At 40.0% G+C, this 24018-nt stretch overlaps 1 pseudogene; it reads right to left on the bottom strand.

Annotated features, from left to right (window-relative positions):
- Positions 1 to 6092: 6092 nt before the first annotated feature.
- Positions 6093 to 9935, bottom strand: LOC121791751 (annotated as a pseudogene).
- Positions 9936 to 24018: the final 14083 nt, after the last annotated feature.

The raw sequence follows: 24018 nt of genomic DNA, 5'->3' as shown, positions 1-24018 counted from the left end.
AATAGGGGATATATATTATTGCACTTTAAAAATGGGATGGCTTTTAATTCGAATGCAAGCAAAAGTTGAGAAACCGACTGTAAATGAGTAAAACGAACGTTAATTTATTACTCTAGACTCTAGACTAACTAGGGATGTATTCATATCTTTTTCATTTTTTTCTATTGTCCAATTGAATCTCGGTCCTTCATTTTCAAGATCCGATGGCCGAAAATAATGCCTCATGAATTTAATTTACATGATTAAAAAATCGAAAATGGCTTTTTTGGTATACACGTTTGAGTTGATTATGGTAAGTTGCTTGATTTTCTCCATAAAAAAGATTGCAGCGGTTGTTTGTTCTGGAATTACACAAATCTTTCTTCTCTTTCATCGTTTCTTCTCCAAACATTCTCAAGACAACATTGTTCTACACATTCTCTCTAAAATTTCCTCGTTTTTTTTCCTCGTACAAAATCGCTTTAATTGGAGCAGTCATGCATCCTTTTCTTTTTCTTCAACAATGGAAGAAGGTAATTTAATTTGTTCCTATGTTGATTATTAAACTGATTTGTTCACTTAAAAACCGATTTGGTGGAGTAATCGTTCATTGCAATAAGGTTTTCTGAGCCTTTTTTTGGAGTAAATTACAAATAAACTCCTATACTATAGATAGGAGGAAATTACAACTGATCTCAAGAGGGCTCGAACTCGGCACCTCATGCAATAATGTCTAAGCTCCTTGCCGCTAGGACAAAGGCTCTGGACTTCTGAGCCTTTTTGTATATGTGTTATACAATTTCAGGGTTTAGTTTAAGATTTGCTGTGTTTGATTGTTCGGCGCACGTTTCATGTATTCCCCAAGGGTTTAGCAATCCTTGGGGCTAGGGTCTAGTATGTAGTAAGTAACACAACCGTCGCCAAAGTCCACGAATTTCAGGCATTCCGTTATGGTTTAGATATCATCTCGACTAGGGAGTAGTTTTAACTGATAAACATAATGTACAAATATTACTGGGTAATGGATGTTATTGACTCTATAATGGACGATGTGTGAACTGCAATGTATATGTTTTATGATCCGTTTAGTTTGGTTGTGTTACACAATTTCTTGAGTAATATAAGATTGGCAGTTTTTTATTATTTATCGCACTTTTCATTTATTCCCCAAGGGTTTAGCAATCCTTGGGGCTAGGGTGTAGTACGTAGTAAGTAACACAACCATCGCCAAAGTGAATGAGTTTCAGTCATTACTCTAGGGTTTAGATATCATCTCGGCTAGGGAGTAGTTTTAACTGATAAACATAATGTACATATATTACTGTGTAATGGTTTTTATTGACTCTTTAATGGATGATTTCTGATTTGTAATGTATATCTTTGTTGAGCCGTTTTTTGTGATTTATACAGTGGTGGTTGTACCTGAATGTTCTCCAGAATTGAAGCCCGTCGTTGGTCAGAAGTTCCAATCACTAGATTCTGCTTGTATATGCCCGCGTTGTTGGTTTTGATATGCGCAAACAAGGAATGAGGAAGACGGACGGTGTTACCACTTGGTATTATGTTGTATGCAATAGGGAAGGCAGCAAGAAGTCAAACGAGGATGACCAATTGAATGCACGCTCTGGTTTTTCTATGAAATGCAGACGGCTATCCAAGCGTTGTGGTTGTAAAGCGAGTATATCGTTCAAGTTCTTCTCCGAAGGAGGACTTCCATGTTATATTATTCAGGAGTTCAACGAAGTTCATAACCATTATATGGTTGAGTCAGAGCATCAGCATTTTATGGCGCTTAATCTAAAGTTGGATGATGTACATCACAAATTCATTCTTGACTGTTCCAAGGCTAATATAGGTCCCACACTTACCTTTAAGGTATTGAAGGAAATGTTGATGTATTTTATTTTTCGGTTTAGTCTTATTGTTCAATTCGTTGTCTTAGTCTTATTAGTCCTAACACTATCAACATTTTATCCATAATAATTTTACATTTTTAATTTGTTAATGTACATTATTATTAATGAGGTTGTACATTATTGTTTACAACCACTTAACTTACCGTACACAATTATTCGAGTATAGTTCATTATTAGACACATTCTGTACATTATACATAATAACATTACATTATTAAATTGTTAACGTACATTATTATTCATGAAGCTGTTCATTATTGTTCACAAGGACTTAACTTACTGTACATTATTATTCCAGTATAGTTCATTAATAAGCACATTCTATACATTATTCGGTTAATTACATCCATTATACAATTTCTATTCATTTTGTTGTACATTAATATTAAAATCCAGTTAACTTGTTCTACATTATTTTCTTCATTATTAAGCAGTAACGTGACATTATTCGGTACTTTACATCCATTTTGTGTTAATGACATCATACACTAGTACCAAAATATGATTCTGTTTGCAAGAAGTTCAGCACACTAGATATTGTTCAAAACAGACCAAGCCACAAGTCGGCTATTTTCTCTTCCAACACGAGTTATCAAAAACATCATCCGCCACAAGTCAGCTATGTATCCCGGAATCTCCTTTATGTTGAAATGGAGGATAGCTCCGAAACCCAGTTCATGAATGGCTTCCTTCTGCCGTGGAGTTAGGATTTTTAAACAGTTCAGGAACTCGGTTGGGGTCCGTCGACAGTAGAGATGGCCGACTTTCTTCCTCCTCGGCTTCCTTTTCTCTGCGTCTTCATGAGAGGTACTCGTCTCGGCCCTTTGCTCAGCCAATCTCTCCCTGAACTTTTGCGCAATCGCAATTGGAAGAACATCATCCACCGCTTCGTCAATGTCCAACCTAGGCTGCTTCGCTGCTGTCCAAAAATCAATAATGTATCGCATTAATATTGTATAATGCACACTACTAAGAAGCAAATAATGCACGAATGAATATAACATTATCTCAACCATTGACCTTTTACAAAACCGATTGATGTAATTTAAAACAAAAAAACATAATATACACCACTCCCTACAATATGTACAAATGACAGCAAATAATGCACAAATGAATATAACATTCACTCAATTACAGGCATTTTATGAAACCGATTGATGTAACTTTAAACAAAGAACATAATGTACACCACTCCCTAAAATAATGTACAAATACTCCAAGAATTCAAAAGGCAAATGCAAGAGATTGCTCACCTGCAGTCTGGGTGGGTTGGCTTTAGAATGGTCGGCCTCTTTTCGTCATTCTGGATCTGTGAGACGAACCAAAAATCAAAACCGGATAAGATTTTCTCTACCAAATCGCCCAATACACAATTGTAAACTATTAATTACCTAAACTTCAATAATGGACAGAACCCTAGCAAAAATGCACACGATTTCATGCTTTACAGAAAAATCGACAGCATATGTGAAAAAATCGTAAGAGTGTGTCGATAACTAAAATCGACCAATACACACATCTAAAGCAACAATGAACTAAAAGGGGTGAATAATGAAGAGAAACCTACAACAAATGAACAAGCTGTTATAATTTACCAATCAAATCGACCAAATGTTTGCCAAAATAGTGATCGCGTTTAGTAGAAAACTCTGAATCGTCGACTTTATGGTATTTTTAAGGCTAAAATCGACTCCGGGACTGCTCTATTACCGAAAATCGAAACTTTGGAACCCTACCTTGTTGTCGATTGCAAATCTTCCACCGATTAAAACGTTGCTACGTCGAACGAATGGCGTTAATCCGGCAGAAATCGCTTTTCAAGTGAAGTTTCTCCGATTTTGCAGCGGCTAGGGTTTAGAAATGAGAGAGAAAGGGTTTTGATCGTGGGTTAAGGGATGAGAGAGGTATCGTGAGAGAGAGAGAGAGAGAGTGATTGGATGGAAGGTCAATCTGTTTCAATGAATATCCCGCTGAATTATCGCGCCTTCCGTTTTGAAACGTGTGGAATCCCCTGTTTGTTTACAGTTATACCCTTATAATGTACAAAATTGAACTAATAATGCAACACGGATCACATATCTCCTCTTAATCTAGCCCGTCTATTCCATCAATCTAATGGTTGATATTAAGTAGGAACTTAACACTAAGGAGGCAATATGACCTTAATGCTCCCCAAACTAAGTATATACAAATAATTAAGATGTCAATCAACCACATATAAAAGCATGAACAAGAGAGATAGAAAGGAAAGTAATTAAACTATTGTTAAGGGAAAATGAGTCTCACTTCAATAGAAATCACTTCAATAGAAAGAAAAGAGTTTTCAAAATGTGAAAGTGCTATTCTTGTAGAACACGTTAAAAAGGAAATAATATATACTTTTATGGGACAGAGGAATATTAGTATTTCACCTACGCCAGTGATTTTATACTTCCTCTGTTTTACTTTAGAGAATGTTAGTTTTGAAAAATATATTTAATGAATTAAATGAAGGGAAAATCATATAAGAACAATAATAATAAAGACAGATAGAGAGACGATAGAAAATAAAGTGCGAAAAAAATAAATTAAGAGAAATTAAGTATAATATTTTCTGAAAAAAATAACTCAATTATAATATGACAAAAAAATACTTCTATAATAACCCAACTACACATGGAGTTATATATAATCAGGCCATGCAAAGTAGTGTTGCCCACGGTTCCAAAACCGGCGGTTTGGAACCGGAACCGCCGGTTCCGGTTTATATTCGGAATCGGAACCGGAACCGGACCGTGAGGCTATTTCACTGTTCCGGTTCCGGTTCGAAAAACGGCGGTTCCGGTTCCGGTTCGGAACCGCCGATTTTCAGACGGTTTACACGGATCCGGTTCGAAAACCGGCGGTTTCACGGTTCGTTTTTTTTTTCTATGTAATTTGAAATTTGGACTTATGCAATAAATTGAACAAGACAACAGATAATTTAAATTGAAATAAGAAGAATAAGGTGAAAATGATATAATTTTATTGAATTTGAGTTGTAACGGACAACGATACATTACAATTTACAATACATATACAAGTATACAACATACAACAATGTAATATAATTTACAAATGTCGTCGGAACGTAAATAAAAAAAACATGAAAGGGGGGATAATGGATGAATTTGAATTCAAAATCAAAAAAAAAAATGAATTTCGGAAAACCGGCGGTTTTGGCGAAAACCGTCGGAACCGCCGGTTCGATCAACAAACCGTCTGCCTCGTGTTCCGCACCAAAACCGAAAACCGCCGGTTTCCGGTCCAAAAACCACTGGTTTCCGGAACCAGTGGGCATCTCTAATGCAAAGCATGCACTTATGACACCGTATCGATTACTATTAGGAAATGTCGAATCAAACCATTTGCCCTTATTTCAACAAAAGAAGCGCACTAAACAAGTCCAAACTAATTGAATATTTGTATAAAAAATTCCTCAAAAAATATTTCTTCTTAGAACGTAGTGATTTGACCCCATAAGCGGGACCAAGCATGTTGCCGCCAGAAGCCCATATTTCTTCTAGAGAATCTCCTAATTGTTCCAAAGCAAATAGCAAGATTCTTTAACCCGAAAGAATTCAGTGGATTCAGCTCAGGAAAATCATATTTTGAGCAAGCAAGCAAAGAAATGGATTTTCAGCACGACAGAACAAATATTATAGAGAGGAAAATCTTAAAAATGATCAAATATTATCAAAGCATAAAGTAAAGTAAAGTGAAGTGAGCTGAGATCAGGGGTCGACACACCAGATATGTTGATAGATAACTGAACTGTCTGAACCAGAATGTTGCAAAATGAGATACTCCGATTTAACTTCATTTCAATACACTCTACTTTGGGAGTGTTGTATTAAAAAGTAGAGCATAAAGTACAAATTCCTACAACTTCAACCATTCCACACTAGGAAAAAAAAAAGTAAAACATACAAGTACAAACCTAAATAATACAGTGTCTACAATAGCTTAACATGGCCCGGACCGATATTTTTAGTGAGGCTTGGACCGTGTTTTCATAGGCGCCAAAATATCAAGCTAGATGGGACCATTGATCTATCACCTCGGGACCTGCCCGATTTCTCACTCACCCATCCATTAGACACTTCTAATCTCTATGTTACCCTATTTTGTACACAAAATATCAAAAGCACAAGAGCAGTGCATGTAGAAGGTTGAAAAGGTCTGTATTGCCACTTCTTCAAAATCCCTACCCAAAAATCAGCATTTCCTCTTACCACCATGTACCTTAGATTTTAACTGAATTTTCTTCGTCTTCGAGTTCTTCTTGGAGTCAAACATGTCATCATCACCACTGTCATCATCGAGCTTCCCTTTCCGTGATTTTTCAGCCTTCCCGCATATAATGATCCGATTAACATCCTCTCCACGCTCTAGCTCAGTGTTTTCTTGGGGCTTCCATATGAAGATAGACCTGGCTCAACCGAACCGTATTGCAGTGTAATCAGCCAAACAAAACAAATGATACTAGACAGAAAAGAACTGTAGCAAAGATGAGCTGATATACAAACCTGGAACTACCAGATGCCAGGACATCATCGCGTGGATGTAGCTTATTTACAGGAGTGATTGTCATTATATTTGGATCTATCACCTCCGCGACTAACTGACCATTAGTGATGTCAATAAAATCTATGGGATGTAAGGCTACTCCATTATAGTTTTCACTTATGTAACGCCCCAACAACAACGAGGGACTCTGATATATCCTGTGTAAACGAACAGTTTTCGTATTTGATATAAATTTGGCAACACGATAGTCAGTCATGGAGTACTTAGACTATCAAGCTGTAGGGAATGTATTTGCTACACTTTGGATCCCATTCAGCTCGAAAAGGAGTCAAATGCCGATTGAAATCCTGACTGTGCACAATCTCTCGGCTTGGAGTGTCCAAATCTCCGAAGATGGAATCCCAACACGAATCCGATTGTCCTGAGACGTGGTCAGTATTTTGCTACCACTTTGTGGAGAAAAATAGGCTGAATTAACAACACGGTTTGTGTTGAAGATTATAAATAGAGAAGAACCATCTTCAAGTCTTCGAATGTCCCATATACGAGCCTGAGACGGATATAAAATATGTAGAGTGCACATGAAGATATTAGATATAATGCTACAAAAGATACTGAATGAAGGGCCACAAATGTAAGTCATCACTCGTCAAGGAACAGAAACAATCTACTTGTCTGTCACAAGAAACACAAGAGTGCATAAATAACCAAAAGCTATGCGGGAGAAAGCTTACGAAGTGATCGTTGCCACAACTTGAAGGAGATCTGGTTGTAGAGGATGGGCAGTGTAACCAGTAACTTTGCTTTTTTCTTGGTGAATCAGTATAGGCTTTCCTGTCACATTGTTGAGAGCGCGCATCAATCCTGCATATTGCATTTGAAAGAGTAAAGCCATAGCAATTCACAAACTTGCCAAAGAAATCTTGCACATTATCATGCATTATAACGAAATTGTCCACAGCTGGATGACGCGACATACATCAAAATGAGAAGTTTTGCAGATAAAGCTAAATCACATCAAATAACAAGTAACTAAAAAATAAGAAAAATATTTTACCGACCATATGAAGTACAGTGTTCCTTGAAGGGCATCAACATATTAATGGATCTTTTTCAAATATTCACCATAAGAATGAAACTATGTGAGAATGTTGCACTACAAGTGATGCAGGTAACATTGACAGTGGGTTAGCACATCTTTTCTCCTCTTTTTAGCCTACAATTTCACGAAACCATGTGCAAAGAGCTCAATAAAACAGGGAAATACTCACATATAAAGAAGCCCAAAATTATACTGCAGCAAGCAAAATTCCTTTCTCAGAGTTCAGATCCAGACCATAGAGCATCTTCCAACTGCTATGATGGCCCCTAAAGGGAAAACAGAAAACACTACTTTTAATTAGATCCAAAGCATGTCATGTACAAAATGCAGTAACCAATAACCAAAGACTAAACCTCATGAATGAATACAGCTAAGAGCAAGACAAGAATGGTCATTTTTAGTTACTTTTTTACATTTCTATATAAACATTTTAGCTGTTGGACTGCACTTTTCTCTGTTTAATATTTAAAAAGCCCCCAGAGCAACCAAAAATGCCTTCAGTCGAGATAGAAGAGAAGTGAATATGACGTTAGTAAGCAGTCTTCATACCCATTTTAAATGGCACAGATGCGGACAACAGATGTGGTAATATCTAGGATTAAATGAATGCAGGCGAACTAGTAAGACCATGAGTAAGATGACAAGTTATATACAAGATAAATTAAGAGGTTAACTCCAGATACTAGATACCATTTGTATTTGTTTTAACAGGTGATGAGGAGATACCTGCCACCCAGCAGGATTGAGGGTCGACCAATGATGATGAAATTCCAGTTTCTAAATCAGTGCTGCTGACAGTTCCATCTGAAGAGGCACCATAGACGGTTCCATCATTTAATGGATTATACCTGTAGAATGTGATAGCCAAACATCCAGATTCCAGAGTCAAGATACAGTTCATGCACGAATGTAATCAGTCAATCACGAAAATCAAATGAAACCAGCAGAACTCACTTCATGTTGTTCAATATGCAGCTATGTATGTTTCCATATACTATCTTCTCGTGCAACTTTCTCATAATCCCAAACTCCAAGCTGTCCTTTCTATACCATAACCATAGAAAAGGAGAACCATAGTACTCAGTTATTCATTATATGAACACAAAACTGAGAGCTATGCGCTTAAGAGAATGCAGGGCTAACCTTGTCCCCAGAAATAAGAATGTTGTTCTTTGTTGGGTGGAACTCCAAACAAGTAACACGTCTGCTGTGATATCTAATTACTGCACAGTCAACTTTATTCGGAATCACAAATGCTGGCTTCATCTGTTAAGAGCAAAGCATTAAACCATATTCATAACATTCAAGCCGAAAATTGTCATGTTAAACAAACCTTCATGATGAACATCCTTGTACACTCAATACTCAAAAGTCAAACCAAAATAGAACTGACTTTCAACCTCAAGATATTGATAAGAAAACATCTAAAAACGAATGATCAACAAAGAATCCATACAAAAGTCCTTACATATAAAGCGGAAAGGAGAAATATGGGCACAATTCAAATGACAGAACCTCAAATACACAACAGAAGAGCATGCCAAGAGACATTACCTTAGGCACATGACACTTAAGTTGGCGGTCGAAAAGATACTTCAACGAATTATGAGAGTTCTTCAAGGGTGCAGGAAAAACCCCAAACTCAGTAGCCACTTTGTGCGGGCAAGTCATCGTGGTATGCCCTTCAATTAAAAAATCAATGAGGAAAATGCCCCCTATTTTAGCTCATGGGCACCGCGGAGAAGCGATCATCAATCAATCAATCTCATATAAGATAACTAACCAGTTCACATACCAACAACACATTTCAAAACAACACATCCTATGAAATAACAACACAATTCCAACATGAAATACCAGGCAGTTTGCAAAGAAAACATGGCTTCATAGGGCAGTCAATGTAGGTGGCGCCACGAAACCCTGCTTCATGACCTGACTGCTTACACACCTAAGCAACATTACAACAAACAATATGTCATTATTTCACTACCCATAAAAAAAAATACACAGGCACACGTTGTATACGTTCAAAATCGTCCATAATCTGACGTATATAAAGCACCACTGCTAGTAGAAAAATTACTGAAATTGAAGCAAAAAAAAAAATAAAAACTAGCAATAGCTATTTACTTTGCAAACTCTCTTGAGGCTGATAGTGATAGGCTCTCTTTTCCTCTTCGTCGACGTCGACGGCCTCATCCTTTTCCTCCGCTTGCTCTTCGTCCGACGCCTCTCCGGCGAGTTTCTGGACTTCATCATCAAATCTTCTTCTTCTTCTGAACTTTCTTCGGTGTCGGAGTCTCTCTCAATCACGATTTTGGGGAACGAGGGGACCCTCCTCGTCTGCGGCGCCATTTCCAAAACTCGGCAGTGAAATTACAGAAAAATTAAAGAAGAATAAAAGGGTAATGAATTTGTTACTGTATAATTAACCGACTTTGGAGACGAAAGGCCCTTTGGAGCTTTGGTGTTGTAGTTTACCCATATACCCCTGGATTAATATCATTGACATTTTATTTTAAATAAGCGATGCTTATATAACAAAATGCTACAGAAATAACAAGTCTCTTTTTTATCGTTTCAAAATACTCGGTGTGTATAGTCGAGGGTACTATTGGCATTTGATTATGTGATTATGGCGGGACACTACGTGGCAGTTTCTTAACCGACCGCCGGTCGTTCTCACCCTCCCCCACCTAAAAATAAAAACCATGAAGCGATGCCCGTTTTATTTGCTTCACATCTTTTAACTGTTTTTTCATGTAATTTTTATATTAGTTGATCATGTCTGAAAATGCATGTTAATGTTATACTTCAATTCAACATTTGCGAATAAAAAGATTTTCTACTACTATAGTTTCTATATTTTCGGTGGTATGAAACTATAACAATAGTCATTCTCCAAGTATAATTTTTAGAAACTTAACAAATACCTACAATTTTTTTTATTTTTTATGGTTAAATGAACATAAATTAAAAGGTCGCGCCACGCAGGATTCAAACCTGAGACCTTTGGCCTCATGCATTATTAACCTCTCTATCGCTTGGCCAACTCAAACACACTACAATTGGCCGAGTTGTTTAAGTTAGGGAGTACATAATACTACTTCCTCCGTTCCCAAAGAATATGTATGCACTTTGGGGTCGGCCCGGATTTTAATGTAAAATTGATAAAGGAAGAGAGAGGTAGAGAGAAAAAGTAAATAAAGTATTGTTAGTGGAGAATGAGTCCCACCTCATTAGAGAGAAGACTTTCTAAAATTAGAAAATGCATATTCTTGTGGGACGGACTAAAAAGGAAAAAATGCATATTCTTGAGGGACGGATGAAGTATAGTATAACAAGCAATCACACACACTACAATTGGCCCAGTTGTTAAGTTAGGGAGTACATAAATACTACAATATAAACTCATGGGAGTACATCCTAAATTAACATACACAACAAGGATACATGAACATCTCCATTCCACTTCATATATTCCTATATCTATCTATACACTTAAAAGGAGGAATACTTAAATACTCAGAAGGATTCATGTCCCATTTAGGACTGTGGTTCTACAGTTCTACTGGTTAAGGAGGGCCTCATGGTGACTCGTTGGCGCCAGCCTTCAGGGCAGCTCTCCCGGCTTCCAAGAACCTCTTGACTGCATCCTCCACGTACCTGTTGGCCGTTCCACGTCCATTTCTTTTCCTATGTCAGGATAGGAGTTGAATCAGCTCGATTTGGAACTCCGACAGCCTCTCGTCTTCCCTTGCCCCCCTTGGCCTCAGTGCCATCTTCACCTCTGGGAGTTTCTCTGCAAAATGATAAGTGTAAGTTTCAAGATTTAATCCAAACCATGATAAAAAAAAATGGTGGGCAAGATCAATACAATGTAGATCAGAATCAGATGGAAACTCGATTTTTAAGCAGGTGGTCTCGTGTAGATAGCGCAGGCCGGTTTCCATAACATGGTTACACGTAAAACCGAGTCAGAATGCAATGCCTCTGCTGAAGCACGGACGCTGCATTCCTTCGTTTCCGTGAAAACCAGATAGTTTCAATATGATGGTTTTGCTCATACCATACATTTGCAGTAGCCAGAAAACTAAACTATATGAATCAATAAGAGTGGAAAGCAATACAAGAATCATCATTTTAATTGGTTCATTTTCTTGTTATGGCCTTCTACAATAGATCTAGCCTCTCCAAGAAGCTTCTCTTGATAATAATCGAAGTGAAGTATCACGCGTGTAAAAGTACTTGTCGAAAGTCCCAGCCCACGCATCCCGTTTAGTCAAGAAGTTTGAGTTCAGATTGAAAAGCTTCTTCACAGTAGCAGCTATCGACGAGTGCTCATATTGTGAAGTCAGGGACTCGGCTCATGAATCACTGCAAAATTCACGAGACTACGCCATCAGGCAATGATCCAACGACACTACAACACTTGCAGTCAGTACAACTTATAAACTTAGCTCACAGATTCAACATCATCAAATCAAATCAAATCAAATCAATCATCATCAACAATCAAGACACAGAAGACAAGTCCATACCAGAGCCCTTGTCAATCCAGGGCGAGATCAAGAGCGTAGGCACCCGCACGCCAAGCCTATTGAAACTCAGAGTAATACGGGTCGGGTCCAATGATCCCATCCGGATTGGGGACTCCTTCAACCGGCGTCCGTGCTCATCGTAAGTGATCAAAATCGCCATCTCCTCCCACTGCGGGCTCTTCCTCAGCGTCTCATAAACCTCCTTCACAAACCTCTGCCCCTCCGCCACGTCATGCGACGGATGATCGTCGTCGCCGGGAACAGCGACCACATCAAAATCTTAAAGATGGTTATCGAGAGATTTGTGAGGGCTATGCATATTGGAGTGTTTGAAGAAGATTGAAGAAGATGATTGGCGTTTTTATTTTTATGTGTTGAATACCACAATCCTTCTCCTTTTTTATAGTTAGGAGTACAATGTATTTTAGGAAGTAGATAAATCTATTCTAGGACAATAAGTGCCATATCAATTATGTATCTCTTCCCTCTAATGTCTCCTTTGATTTTGGTAATGTGATCTTGAATGATTCCTCCAATTTCTCCCTTTGAGTTTTGGTATGTTTGACACTCTCCCTCAAGTTGAGCAATGGTATCCCCGATGCTTAACTTGCCCAATATCTCTTTGAAGATTTTTGGGTGAACGGCCTTGGTCAATATGTCCGCAAGTTGTTCTTCAGAACGGACAAACGGAAACTCAATAATGCCTCCTTCCAGTTTTTCTTTGATGAAGTGTCAGTCCACTTCTACATGCTTTGTTCTGTCGTGTTGCACCGAATTTTCTGAGATGCTAATGGCAGCCTTGTTATCACAAAACAACTGACTCTTCCGAGTAGGTGGGAAACCAATCTCGGTGAGCAATCTCCTCAGCCACAGGATTTCCATGAGTCCACTTTTCATTCCTCGGAACTCGGCTTCAGCGCTAGAAAGAGCTACAACCTTTGTTTCTTGCTCCTCCAAGTAACCAAGTTTCCCCCGATGAACGTTAAAGTAACCTCCTGTAGATTTCCTATCCACTGGATTGCTTGCCCAATCAGCATCTGTGTAGCCATCAATCTCTAGGTCTTCCCTCTTGGCTAGAAATATTCCATAGTCTATAGTACCTTTCAAGTACCGTACGATCCTCAAGGCTGCCTCCAAGTGGTTAGCTTGAGGTTGGTGCATGAACTGGCTCACAATGCCCACTGCATATGCAATGTCTGGTCTCGTATGTGAGAGATAGATGAGCTTTCCAACAAGTCGTTGATATCTTTCCCTGTCTGCTAGTTCCGCTCCTTTCTCTATCTTCAGACCATGGTTTGGAACCATTGGGGTGTCGGCAGGCTTACTCTCGAGGAGACCTGTTTCCGCTAACAGATCTAAGACATACTTTTTCTACCTTAGGAATATTCCGTGTCAAGATCTCAACACTTCTATTCCCAAGAAGTATTTCAGCTCTCCTAGATCCTTCATCTCAAATTCCTTGAACAGGTTTTCCTTTAACCTCTAGATTTCTTCCACATCATCTCCAGTGATAATCATGTCATCAACATAGATAATCAGACATGTTACCTTGTCGTCTCTCCGTTTTGTGAAGAGCGTGTGATCGGAATGACTTTGTTGGAATCCATGCTTGGTCATAGCCTGACAGAATCTTCCAAACCAGATTCGTGGAGACTGCTTCAATCCGTACAGAGTTTTTCGTAACTAGCACACCTCTCCTTCTCCAAACTCTTCGGAGAAACCAGGTGGGACCTCCATGTATACTTCCTTGTTTCGTTCAAGCTCTCCATGAAGAAAGGCCGTTGGTCACGTCAAACTGTTGCAGTGTCCAGTCTTTACACGCTGCTACTGATAGTAGTGTTCGCACGGTTTCCATCTTAGCCACTGGGGAGAACGTCTCTTCATAATCCACTCCATATACTTGGGTGTACCCTTTTGCCACTAGTCTCGCCTTGTATCTTTTGATTGAACCATATGCTCTTCTCTTTATGGTGAATATCCATCGACATCCAACTGGCTTCTTTCCTTCTGGTAGTGCACATTTCTCCCATGTGCCATTTTTCATCAGGGCATCTATCTCCTTCTTCATGGCTTCTCTCCAGTGCTTATGTCTGTTGGCCTCTTCAAAGGACTGAGGGATGTCTTCTTCCTCATACAAAGCAGCTTCGAATGCCTTGGCCATTTCTGAAAGGTACCTGTGAGCAATATTGGATACTGCATATTTGGCCTTTCTTCCTTTCCCGTCTGGTGAGTACCGTCGTGGAGGAACCCCTCTTGTTCTTCTTGGGGGCAACTCGTATGTGCCTCCACTTTCTCCACTAACTCCACATTCTTCGTTATTGCCCCTATCAAGATTAGTGCCTTCCAAGGGCGTATTATCAAAATCTGAACTGTTTACCTCAGGAATCGAAGACGGGGCTGACAGTTGGTCATTGCCACTTTGGTCTTCGTTCTGTACTACTGGACTCGACGGCCCGGCGGTGTTGCTAACCTTCTCAGGTGGACCAACGTCTGTGACAGGGCTTGGCTATGACTCTCCCCCTGTCTGATGTTCCCCTGGATGTGGTTCTCCCCCTAAATGGTAGTCTTCAATATCTGGTAGCCAATCTAGGTGGTCATCTTTTGGACTATTGTCTGATGTCTCCCCCTGACTACTGGATTGGTCGTAGAAATACTCTCCTTCCACAAAATCACAATTCATGGAGGTGTGGATCCTATGGGTTTTCGGGTCATAGCAGCGGTATCCTTTTTGTTTTTTTCCATAACCAAGGAAGACACATTTGAGGGCACAGGGATCAAATTTGGTACGTTCATGTTTTGGAATGTGGACAAAAACAGAGCATCCAAATACTCTTGGTTCAAGGGATAGAGATGATGGGATTTCGAAGTGCTGAGAAAAGGTGTCTAAGGGAGTCTTAAAGCCAAGAATGCCGGTGGGTAGTCGATTTATGAGGTAAACGGCAGTAGATATAGCTTCTGGCCAGACAGACTTGGGTATTTTGGATTCAATGAGGAGAGCTCGGGTTATTTCGAGGATATATCGGTTTTTTCTTCGACTACCCCATTTTATTCTGGATTGTATGCACACGAGGTTTGGTGGATTAGGCATTTTTTCCTAAAAAAACTCTTGCATTTTGTGGTTGACAAATTCCCCCCCTCCCCCCGTTGTCTGATCTAAGGGCCTGGATGGTTAGTTTGTATTGAGTTTTGAATAAGGTTATAGAAATCTACGAACTTATCAAACACATCATGCTTATTTTTCATAAAATAGATCCAGGTCATGCGGGAATAGTCATCAATAAAAAGCACAAAGTAACGAAAACCTTGTCCCCTAGTGATAGGAGCAGGACCCCAAACATCAGAGTGTATTAAAGCAAAAGGAGTTTTGACTCTCGTATTGTTTATCTTGAAAGAATGACTATGATTTTTGGCTAAAACACAAGTAACACAATGAAAAGAGTTCAAAGATTTAGCTAATATAGGAAAAAGAAGGCGAAAATATCCTAAGGATGGGTGCCCTAACCGACGATGCCAAAGCCAAGCCTGTCTGTCTGTCGGTCCGGGAGTCAGCATCATTGCAGCACTCTGTTGGGCTATCTCATCCACGTAGTACAGTCCGCTTCGCTCAGTGCCACGCCCAACTATCGTCCCCGTCTTGATATCCTGCAACATACAAAATCAAGGTTGCATTAGCAATTTACAGTTCAGTTCCTTAGTCACGTGACTAATGGACAACAACTTATGAGAATAACGACGGAACAAATAGGCAATTAGAGAGGCAGAGAGTGGGTGAGATGTGTATAGTGCCCGCCCCCATAACTCGTGCCAGGTCCCCGCTGGCAGTTTGGACATGTGTTTTTTTTGAGGTGGTAATGGATACAAAGTCTGAGGCTTCGAATGAAATTGTGTCGGTCGCTCCACAGTCAAAAATCCAGTGTGGATCTTTTGGGCCGGAAATGGAAGTGGAGGAGCAGCAAAGCGTCAAACGAGTTGTGGCATGGAATGATGGGCTGATGTTGGACAATGACGGATTTTTGGGGTGTAATTTGTAAGGTTTTTGCGAGTGGGGGTTTAATTTGGAATTTGGTGGAAGTATGGGGTGGGGATATTTTCAATCGGTGGGGTGGACTTTGACATTTTTTAGAGTTATGGGGTAGTTTTTGTTGGAGTATTTTCAGGGTGGGGGCCTTTTTGTGATTGTGAAGGGTTTTGGGGTGGTTTTTGGAGAGATGGTTATAGGCTGGGGTTGGGTACGGGATTTCGGTAATTTGTGGGGTGCCTTTGGGATTTCGGAAAGAAGGCGGTTTAAATAGGTTTTCTTAACCCTAGCCGCCTCCCCCATTTTGTCTCCCTCAATTGGTCTGGAGAAACCCTAGGTCCTTCCGCCCTACCCGTGCCGTCTCTGCCGTTGAGGCCTCCGATCTGTGAATCGTTACCTTCTGACCATGCCCGTGCTAGCGCGACGGACGCAGTTGGGGCTTTTTCCGCCGTTCTAGTTTCGCAGCCACTGCCTTTGGCTCCGGCGTTGCCATTGCCTCCACTGCCGCCCGCCGGGATCTCGGTGTAGGTGGCGTGTTCAAGAGCAACAGCCGCTGAGGCTCTTCCGCATCCTCTGCCCCCGCCGCTTCGTCCTGCATTTCGAGCTTGTCTCGCTCGTTTCATCTCTTCCCACCACTCCGGGAAGCCGTGAATGTGGAAGCACGTCTCCCTGGTGTGTTTCTTTCCTCCACAGTGGCTACATACAAATTTGCTCTTATCTTCATCTTTTGGGATTCCTCTGTGGTTGGCTGTGTTGTGGTGTGGGAGTTCGGTTCCGATCGATTGTGGCCAGACCCATGCCGATTCCAGGTTCTGGATTGAGTAGCTTCTCATTCACTGATTCTCGTCTCACTAGCCCCGTATCGATTTTCTCGCCGTCGGGATTGGGTCCATATTTAGAATCTCCCTCTTAATCTTGCTGTATCTGTGATCGTCTAATGCCCAAATGAATTGATACAACCTGTGCCTTTGTGTGTTTTGGTTGTATTTTTCAGTGCTTGTTGGGGTGTCCATTGGGTTTGGATCTCTGGTGTCGATTGATATCCAGAGGTCTTGAAGCTTCTGCCATAGATTTTCTAGAGTCACTTCGCCTTGTTTGATGGTGTACGCTTGTCTATGCAGGTCTGAAATCTGGAATTGGTCGGCGCCGCTCCCATACGTTGTGGCTAGACTATCCCACAAGTCGAATGTCGTTTCGTATTGGGAGACCTCGTTTACGAGGCTGGCATCGATGTTGCTTATGATCCAGTTGAAGCAACAATCATCTCTTTGCTGCCATCGATTGTAGCTTGGATCTGTCGGAGGGGGAGGGTCTGTAACCCCAGAGATGTGAGACGCCAGGCCCTTCCCTCGAATCGCCCGACTCATCAGTTTGGCCCACAACGGATAATTATCTCTGTTGAGTTTCTCGGCCAGACGTACTTCGCCTAGTGATGCAATGGATGAAGGCTGTTGGTTTTGGTTTTTCTGAGACATGCTTAGTCTCATGAACTCAGCGAATTGTTCGGCTGAGAGTGTAATTGGTGTGTTGTTTGAATCTGACATGGTTATTGGTTGTGTTTTGTAGGTTTCAAAGGGTCGGGAAAGGTACTTGAGACAATGATGATATTGCTCTGAGTCTCAAGCCCGAATCGTCCCGCTTTGATACCATCTTAAAGATGGTTATCGAGACATTTGGGAGGGCTATGCATATTGGAGTGTTTGAAGAAGATTGAAGAAGATGATTGGCGTTTTATTTCTATGTGTTGAATACCACAATCCTTCTCCTTTTTATAGTTAGGAGTACAATATATTTTAGGAAGTAGATAAATCTATTCTAGGACAATAAGTGCCATATCAATTATGTAATCTCTTCCCTCTAATGTCTCCTTTGATTTTGGTAATGTGATCTTGAATGATTCCTCCAATTTATCCTTTGAGTTTTGGTATGTTTGACACAAAATACCGCTGCTCGATCACCACGTAGTTCGGAAAGCCTCCCTAGCATCGCATCCAGCTTGAATTTCAGCGCGTAGCTGTGGAATTTCACTACGTTCTTCAATTTCCTCAGCGATTTGAAAAACAGAGTCGTCGGGATATTCTGGTAATATATCCCAAACTCTAGGTCATTTTCGTCCAGGGAGTCGAAAATTGTCTTCTGCGGGAATCCGTGGATGAGATCCTTCCGCACGTTGCTGGAGGCGCCGTGCGAGGTCGCGGAGTGGACGTAGAGGCGATTCGGCTGCGTGGAGGCGAACCACCGGTCCATCACCGCGAATTAGTTCGCGAGCTCGGTGTAGAGCTCTGGCTTGAATCCGCTGATGACGGTGGCAGCCATTCCGGCGACTCCCATGTTGAAGATAGCATAATGCAGCATGCATGGAGATAGCAGAGTGCAACATGCATGAGGTGAAGTCGATGTGCATAGATGAGAAGTTGATGTGAGAGGAGTTAGTTAGTTAGCATATGCAATTGGAAGAGGAGTTAGTTAATTGTTAGTTAAGCTTCATAACCGTGTTAGTTTAGCTTAGCTTGTTTAGTATAAATAGCTCTTTTCTTAGCTTTGTAAACACATGTTTTGAGTGTGATTAATAAGGACCTTTTCTCTCTCAATTTCATTCAATGTTTCTCGATTTATCATCTTCTACATCCCATGGCCTCCGCCTGCTGCGCGAAGCCGTCCATGGGGCGGGGCGGGCGGAGGTGTCGTTGCGGCCAAATATCTGCTCGCGAATCGCCTGGATGGAATGGCCGGGGTCGGATTCGACGAAGACGGCGGAGTCGGTGACGGGTACGGAGGGGGAGGCAGGGTCGGAGGCATTGACCCGGTTGGATTCGGATCCGGTGAGGCCGTCGATGTCGGGGCGGGTTTTTCTTAACCAGCCGAGCATGTGGTCGAAGGAGCGGTTTTCCATGACTACAACTACGAAGGTTTTGATTGGGCCATTGATTTTGTGCTTAGTTTTTTTGGGGGAGGAGACTGGGAGGGAGGTGATAGAGATGCCCACCGGTTCCGGTTCCGGCGGTTAACCGTCGAACCGGAACCGTGGCAATATTCCCGAACCGGAACCGTCGCAATTCGGGTCGCGGTCCGGTTCAGGTTCAAGATATTTCGAACCGGAACCGTCAACGAACCGGCGGTTCGGGACGGTTCGGAACCGGCGGTTAACCGCGGAACCGCCTGTTCGGGTGCGTATATCGAGGCATGGGGGATGGGGCCGGCGGCGGCAGCTTTTCAGCAGCAAAAACCGGCCGAAAACCACCGGTTTTTCGGCGGTTAACCGGCGGTTAACCGTGAAAACTGGCGGTTAAAACCGCCGGTTCAGTGGCTTTCAAGGCGGCGCGGAACACGAGGCGACAATGGCGCAGCTTTTGCAGACAGTTCGTTGACCGAACCGGCGGTTTTGTCCCGGAAACCGGCGGTTCCGGGCGGTTTTCCGCCAAAACCGCCGGTTTTGTGAAATTTCAAATTTTTTTTTTTTCAAATTTCAAATTCGAATTCTTCCATTTTGCCCCTCATTTTATCTATAAATACCCCCCCTCTATCCTCATTTACATTCACCCCACTCTTGTGTTAATAAGAGTTTCTCTCTTCAATCTCCCAATTCTCTCTCTTTGTCTCCAATTTCTCATTTGTGCTATTGTGCTTCCATTTAATTACTCAAGTGCTACTCTTATTAAGCATTGTTATACGTGGGCTTTGATTCCTCAATAAAATTGTGGATACGTAGGCACCTCAACTTAAATTTGAAAAGTTTAACTTCGAAAGTTTAAGTTGAGCTCAAGCCCTTTTCAATTATTTTTTCCCCCCCATTTCATGTTTTTTTATTTACGTTCCGAGTCCGACGACACTTGTAAATTATATTACATTGTTGTATCACTGTATGTATTGTAATTGTAATGTATCGTTGTTGCGGCTAAGTTGTACTTGAAGATCATTAAAATATATTCCTCATTTGATAAGTATCTTATTGGTGAAAAAGTGGGTATCTTTGGGGCAGATGGTACTGGAACACAAATTTATATATGGAATCTGGATGAATGAGGATCAGATTATAGTTTAAAATGGGAAGCTGGGTTCATTGGCGGCCAGTTAACCCAGCTTCCCATTTTAAACTATAATCTGATCCCCATTCATCCAGATTTCATATATAAATTTGTGTTCCAGTACCATCTGCCCCAAAGATACCCACTTTTTCACCAATAAGATATTTATCAAATGGGGAATATATTTTAATGATCTTCAAGTACAACTTAGCCGCATCCTGAATGATCTATGAAATTTCTTCTCGGAATCATCCCTTTTTTCTTGCAAAATGTTGCCCATTTTCTAAGCAAACACATATCAGCACGCCATATACACATTGCTGCATTTCTAATAGGGGCAATTTGATCTTCCAAAGCAATCAATGCATCTCGAACACACATAGTCAGAACATTATTCAAGCATCTAGCATGGAAAAAATCAGAACAAACTGTCTATTAGTGCTAATTTTTTCCATGCTAGATGCTTGAATAATATTCTGACTATGTGTGTTCGAGATGCATTGATTGCTTTGGAAGATCAAATTGCCCCTATTAGAAATGCAGCAATGTGTATATGACGTGCTGATATGTGTTTGCTTAGAAAATGGGCAACATTTTGCAAGAAAAAGGGTTGATCCCAAGGTAAGAGAACTACGTGGGCTTTGATTCCTCAATAAAATTGTGGATACGTAGGCAACTCAACTTAAATTTGAAAAGTTTAACTTTGAAAGTTTAAGTTGATCCCAAGCCCTTTTCAATTTTTCCTTTTTCCACCCCCCATTTCATGTTTTTTTTATTTACCTTCCGAGTCCGACGAGGCGACGACACCTGTAAATTATATTACATTGTTGTATGTTGTTGTATTGTATACTTATGTATTGTAAATTGTAATGTATCGTTGTCCGTTACAACTCAAAATCAATAAAATTTATTTCATTTTCTCCTTATTCGTCTTATTTGTGCTTGAATTATGCATTGTCTTGTTCCGATTTGTTGTATAAAGCCAAATTTCAAATTTAAAAAATAAATAAATAATAATTGAACCTCGAAACCGCCGGTTCGAAAACCGGAACCGTCAAAACCGCCGGAAAACCGGCGGTTCCGAACCGGAACCGGAACCGTGAAATAGCCTCACGGTCCGGTTCCGGTTCTGCCTCCGCCAAAAACCGGAACCGGCGGTTCCGAACCGGAGCCGCCGGTTTTCGAACCGTGGGAAACACTAGGAGGTGAGGAAGACGGCGGAGGTGGAGTCATCGGAAAACCCCCATTTTTGCGGCGGAGGGATTTAAATTGGGAAGTTGAGAAATTGAAATGGAAATGAATATATGCTGAGGATTTTTTGGTACAGTTGATTGAAACTTGGTCGACTAATTTGATTGGATTTTGTATTTTTGGTTTTTGTGTTGGGTATAATTTCTTTGATTGATTAATTAACCATATAAGTCGGTGGTTGAAGTTGAGATGTGTTTTGGCGCAACTGATAATTAGTGTGTGTATATTTTATATGAATAAATGGTTGTAGTTGTAGTTACGTGACATTAAGATAATTACTATAGTCTGCATTAATGAAGTTTATGACTTATAGCTGGTGAGATTCGTGACTATTAACAGGGTGATGAATATCAGTTGACTACAAATCCCTGGAATGAAATATATTTTCAAAATGGACGTAACTATATCGTATTCTTTTTTTATTCTTTAATTAGTGTAGTACTCTACTAACTTTTAAGTTTTTTCTCCCTCCGTCCAAAAAAAATAGAGCACATTTGTCATTTTCGGTTGACCAAGAAAAATAGAGCACATATAAAAAAAGAAAGTTTTCAACAAGTTATCTCTATTTTTTTTCCCTTCTCTATTACTAATAATATTGACCTCACATTCCACTAACAATACCTCTCTTACTTTTTTTCTCTTCTCTCTTACTAATAATATGGGCCCCACATTCAACTAACACTACTTCTCTCTTAATTTTTTCCCTTCTCTCTTACTTTACCAATTCCATATTAAAACTCGTGTCATTCACAATCTGTACTATTTTTCATGGACGGAGGGAGTATTTGTATTTACATTTTTTTTCCTTATTTATTTTAAATTACAGATTATAATGAGATTTTTCTTTTAAAGTTCTAAAAATAAATCTAATCTAGTTTATAATTAATTCAGCTAATAATTTATAATTATAAAGTTATTTGAATATTATTTATTCTAATTTTTTAATGACATTTGTTTTATTTTGAAGTTGCTTCAAGAAAAGATTAGAGTATAGTTCAAACTATGTTTGAATTGATTCAAGATTCATTGATTTATGTAAAAAAAAAAGTCGAACTATATTCAAACTATATATTATGGCGGTGAGACAGTATTATTTTAAAACCATTCCCTATAACAATATATATTGAAACAATGTTTACTAGATCGTTTGCTGTCTATTACTCCTAATATTTGTATGACATATTTAAGAATGAAGAATCTTTCAACAAAAAGAGTATCACAGTGGTGTTTATTTTAGGTCTCAGACGGAAAAAGATAGAATCTCCGAACAAAAAAATAAGTAAAACTGTTAAGCAATTCTTCATATTATCAACGATAAAAAGCAAAATAATCATCCATCCTGTGGATTTTTAAAAAATTTCTTCTTATTTTTCTAAAATCCTTAATACCATATCGACTTTTAATCAAATAACTATTTATACAAAAAGATATTTCTATTCCAACCCAAAAATTAAAAGATACAATATTTTTTTGCAACACAATTATTTTTGAAATACATTTCGAATCTCAATCTCAGGTCGATTTTTCATCAGGCTTTACCAATTAAAAACCTAAATAAAATGACATATTTTGTACGGTTATTCATGAAGAATGAAAATAGAATAGAAACGAAACACTTCACATTTGGCATTTCCATCTCTTTGCTAAAGATTGTGAAGCATTCCAAAGTTTCTTCACTTGTTGAGCTTTCTGGTGATTTGAGCAACGTACTTACCTTGATGAAAGGCTGGCTGAAGCTCGAGCTCCGTAGGCTGGCGCGACCCGTCTGCTGCATAAGTCCCTGCACCGCAGGGAGATCCACCGCGCACTTGCTCCATCATGCCGTGATGTGCCAGTTGCGTTATGGCCGTCAATCTGTCAGCAAGAAACATATATCAACTCAAGCACACACACATATACAATATGATCATAGCTTCTCAAAAAAATCAAATTTACGAACACTAATCTAGTTCAATTAGTCATAGAGAACAGGGGCAGTTTGAGCTATAAATGTCGTATTAGTTTCATGGCAGTCGCTTAGCTAGCCATGTCTAATAGAAGTAGAATAAGACAACGACTATTCGACTCATCTCTGCAGAATTCTTCTTACTACTCGACTGAGGTGAAGCTTCGCGACAGCAAGATTGCCACAAGTTTATGATCCAACTTAACTAGTTTAACTCAATGATCAATTAGAAGACTTAATTGAATAGTGTTACTAAATCACTGAAGCATCAAACTATATAATTCACATGATTATGGAAGTTTATTAGAACCCACAATTTGTGACTCTCAGCCACCAAGCATCTAGCAAAACAAGATGAAATCAAGATTGATGAAACAAAATCAAGAAGAGAAAACTGAATAATGTTACTAAATCATTGAAAATGCACCTTCCCTGAAATTTCTTAGCAACTAGCAAAGACAAGGTGAAAGCAAGATTGTTGCAACAGATGATCAAGAAGGAAGAGGAAATTTTACGCTGTAAGTTCCTGTCCTCCTCCATGGAAACCCGTGCTCCGGAAGATTCCAGCAGGCCTTCCCAGCAAGAAGTTGGGAGGCCCATATATCGCTGGTGGCGTCAAAGAAGGCCTTGCACTGCGCCGCCATTACCCCAAAACGAGAGGGGAAACCGAAGAGGAAACCATCGGCCTCC

This window comes from Salvia splendens, unplaced genomic scaffold (genome assembly GCF_004379255.2).
Source record: "Salvia splendens isolate huo1 unplaced genomic scaffold, SspV2 ctg899, whole genome shotgun sequence".
NCBI lineage: Eukaryota > Viridiplantae > Streptophyta > Magnoliopsida > Lamiales > Lamiaceae > Salvia > Salvia splendens.
The sequence above is the reverse complement of the archived record's forward strand: the minus strand, read 5'-3'. Positions and strand labels throughout refer to the sequence as shown.